The sequence below is a fragment of the Impatiens glandulifera genome, unplaced genomic scaffold (assembly GCF_907164915.1).
Source record: "Impatiens glandulifera unplaced genomic scaffold, dImpGla2.1, whole genome shotgun sequence".
In the NCBI taxonomy this organism is placed as follows: domain Eukaryota; kingdom Viridiplantae; phylum Streptophyta; class Magnoliopsida; order Ericales; family Balsaminaceae; genus Impatiens; species Impatiens glandulifera.
Window position 1 is genome coordinate 74,654 of NW_025919417.1, and position 4,275 is coordinate 78,928.

Here is a 4,275-nt window from a genome sequence, read left to right on the forward strand (position 1 = left end):
GTGATCAACCCTGGCCTCACTTTTAGTTTTAAAATATTATCTTTATCTAAAAATTAATTCATAATTATTTTATTTTTTTCTAACATACAAATATTTATAATAATCCATAAATTTTAATTAATATATAAATAAGATTTATTTATATAAACAAAGTATAAAAAATAATATATAAAATAATGTAAATCATATAATAATATTATTTATTTTAAAATTATATTTATATAATAATTATACATTATTTTTTATTTATTTTAATATAATTAATAATACAAATTATTTATAAGGGTAAAATATAAAAATTAAAATAATAATAGTGTTTTATATTTTTTAATTTTAAACTATTTCAAAAATTTATAAGAAAATATAAATTAATATTAATAAACAAGTTAAAATAGTTACATTTGTTTGATTCGGTATTTAAATAAAGAATTTGATATCCCTGCTCAAAAACCTAACAAATCTCCTAGAATTGATGTAAGTTCTCTTAAACTTGATCCAGTATTACGTATTCCGATATGGAAATATCCTTTTAATAAAATGGATGAAATTAGACGAGCTTATATAAGATGAAGTCATATAAACCTATTAAGGATGAGTACCCGCCGACCAAATTTAGAAATCAAATCGACGGTTCCAAAGTCATTGGTTTAAGAAATTTACTTGGTTAGAATACTCTCCTTTGAAAGATGCTACTTTTTGTTTCCCATGTTTCTTGTTTGAACATAAGCAACCCCAAAAACCTACATTTACAATAGATGAATTCAAATATTGAAAGCGAGTTAATGATGAGGATATATGCTCTTTTGTTATGCATATAGGATGTAATATTTTACCACATAATAGGGCAGTTGAATATCTTGATAATCAAATGAATATCCTTGTCATATTGACAAAGTACTGAATGCATAGTATTTAGATAAAAAACAAAATAATAGATTACGGCTTACAACAACTATTGAAAGCACTCGGTGGCTCACTTTGCAAGCGTGTGCATTGAGAGGGCATGACGAGTCTCCATCTTTGAATAATCGTGAAAATTTTATTGAAAAAAAAAGCGGAGTATATATAGAAAGTTAAATCTGAGATGCAAGTTGGAGTCAGCCCCAGGTAATTTTTTATCCTGGCTCCGCCTCTGGCTACACCGATTTCAGAGCCTTTTTCTTGAAGGCTATCGACTCTGATAAACAACACAAAGCAGAAAAGTCTGTCGATCCTTAAAATGAGCAAGGAAGCTTTCATTCCTCCATCCAACAGTATTAAGGAACAATTACATAAAACAAGTCTCTGTTAGTTAGTGGGGAAATTTGATGAAATAGCCTTAATTTCAAAAAAGGTCCGCGCTTGATAATGTTTGCAAAAAGGGTCTTTTTGCCCTGCGAAATGTCTGTCTTGCCCATGTGACTGCACTTACGCGAATTACACTTACACGGATTACGCTTACGCGGGTTACACTTACGCGAATTACACTTACATATTCGCGCATTATGTAATATGCATCTTTCATACTATTTAAAGCGCCTAATTTTGACCCTCATTTTAAATCTCCAATTTTTAGGGTTCCGACTCTCTCTCAAACCCTATCCCCTCCGATCCCGTTGCTCCGCTAAGGTAAGACATTCTCGTCTCAATTCATTCTTATGTATTCTAGGTTTTGAATATTATCCAAGTGATATTATGTTGGATGCAAGATCTAGGGTTTTAAGGAAATCTTACAAGTTTATATATGTAAAGATGACGACAATCAAGAACACATGGGTTTGTACTTCATTGATCTAAGGAAGCAGAAGTTAAACGTTTCGATAGATATGGAAATTGAAGAGGAGAATCCGACAGAGTTTAACACTCTCAGCATCGATAGAGGAAACTTGCGGACTGGTAAAAAGGAATCGTTTTGTTTTGATGATTTTGAATCTGAAACAGAGAAATGAGTAAATCAGGTATCTATTTGAATTCAATTAGGGTTTCAAATGAGTAATTCATATCATTGTTTTACTACTACTTGATTTTTGTAGGTAAAGAAAGATTGAAAGATTTGTAGATGCAAAAGGATAATCGTTGTTTTGCAGATTGTGACTCTCCAGACCCGAAGTGGGCGTATGTTTCTTACTTAGTATTCGATATTTTAAAAATGTTGATAGAGTTGTGATAAGAATTAAGAGGGTTGGTTGTTTCTAATTTCAGGTCAGTTAATATTGGGGTTTTCATATGCTTAAAATGTTGTGGAGTGCACAGAAGCCTTGGAGCACATATCTCAAAGGTGATATGAGTGATGGTTCTCAATGATTGATAAATGAATTGGATAAAAAAACGGTATGTCATAACTCATAAATGATTTAAATAACAAGAACAGGTGTTATCGGTGACAATAGACGAATGGACAGAGGATGAAATTGAGGCGATGATTGATGTTGGAGGAAATGCTTCTGCTAATTCTATTTACCAGGCTTATATTCCAGATAGTTTCTTGAAACTAGGCTAGATTCTAGCCACGAGGACCGTTCTAAATTTATCAGGCCAGTTTTATGATCGATCAATCAGTGCAACTAAATTATCTTTGGTTAATATATTGATCAAATCATTTAAATCCCACCCACCCTTTCTTTGGTTTGTTTCTATTGTAGGTCTAAGTATGAGCTGCAAGAATTTGTGAAGCCTAGCTTACGTATTTCTTCAAATTCCAACAAGAAGTCAAGCAACAATTTGCAGTCTAGTTCATCTTAGTCCGTAGTCATTCTCTATCCCAAGATCTACATCTTTTTTGTGTGGTTAATTCTGTTCATACTAAATAAATAATTATTAATTCCTGATGGATGGCTGACTAACAGGAAGGAATGGTGGAATTTATAGGAATGCTCAAGATAAAAGTGGTTAAAGACACAAATTTAGCTGTCAGAGATATGTTGTCGAGTGATCCTTATGTTGTTCTTACTCTCGGGCAGCAGGTGAGTGAGTTGAGTCCAGTCCCGATTTTTGTATATTTTGAAAATGTTAATATGATCAACTTTATATAGAAAGCACAAATAACTGTTATGAGGAGTAATCTTAATCCTATATGGAATGAGGAGTTGATGCTTTCAGTGCCCCAAAATTATGGGCCGGTGAAATTGGTCAAAAAAAAGAAGATTGCTTTGTGTTTTTAACAATTTTTGAAGATAAATGAAATTATACATTCATGCAAGAAGTGTGTGACTATGATACATTTTCTACTAATGACATAATGGGTGAGACATATATTGATATACAATGGATGATAAGTTCTGCAATGGTATATGGGGATGCTGCAATGTTTGGAAACATGAAAATTGGGAAATGGATAAAGGCGGATGATAATGCCCTCATAGAAGACAGCACTGTGAATATAGTCGATGAAAGGGTGAAGGAGGAAGTGAGTCTTAAGCTACAGAATGTGGAATCGAGAGAGATTGATCTAGAACTAGAATAGATTCCTCTTGAGCAATAATCATCTTAGTTAATCTTAAATATAACTAACTCTCTTACTTGTAATCAATAATAATAAGTTTTTTTCCAAAAAAAATAAATAATAATAAGCTCTCAATTCTCATTGAAGCCATTTTGTATAGAAAATTCTAGTTTTGTAAATCATTTATAGTTTTTTCCATATCCTAAAATTCTTCACATGTTTCTCCATCAAGCTTTCTCTCTTGATGAAGCCAAATTTTCTTATTTTGTAACACATTATTTTACCTAAATTTATATAGAGAGTTTCATGGGAATAGATGTGACTGACTTATACAAATTACTTTCTATATTTGTTACAAATTCTATTACAGTCTGAGATTCTAAATTTTGGTTTGGGTTTGTGTTTTGTTATGTATGGTGTCCTGTTTAATCGGACTAAGTTTGTTGTCATAAAGTTTTATTTTTTTGTATGAATACAATTAGTCATGGATGAATCGTTCTCAATTGTGTCAACAATACTGCCTAAAGTGTCCGAATAATTTGACAAAACAATACCCAACCATGTTTAAACCGTCATCTGAAAAAATGATGAAGTTAATCTTTGATGAACTAAAATAGTCAGCTAAGAATGATGGAGTTATGATTACTTTGATCTTTGATGAACAAAAGGGCCAACAAGAGGACATGTGTTTACTTTTTCATCTCTCATTGATGAAATAAAACAATTGCATTTCTGTTGGAACTTCTACAATGTAAATTTAGTTATATTGTCTAAATATTATCTTTTAACTTTATATATCCAATTCATAATGAATGAAAATCATTTAAGTAGTTTTTTAATGTTAAAAATAAATA

The 4,275-nt window shown here is 31.1% G+C and overlaps 1 pseudogene; it reads left to right on the plus strand.

Annotated features, from left to right (window-relative positions):
* Positions 1–1,751: 1,751 nt before the first annotated feature.
* Positions 1,752–3,460, plus strand: LOC124917897 (annotated as a pseudogene).
* The last annotated feature ends 815 nt before the right edge of the window (positions 3,461–4,275 follow it).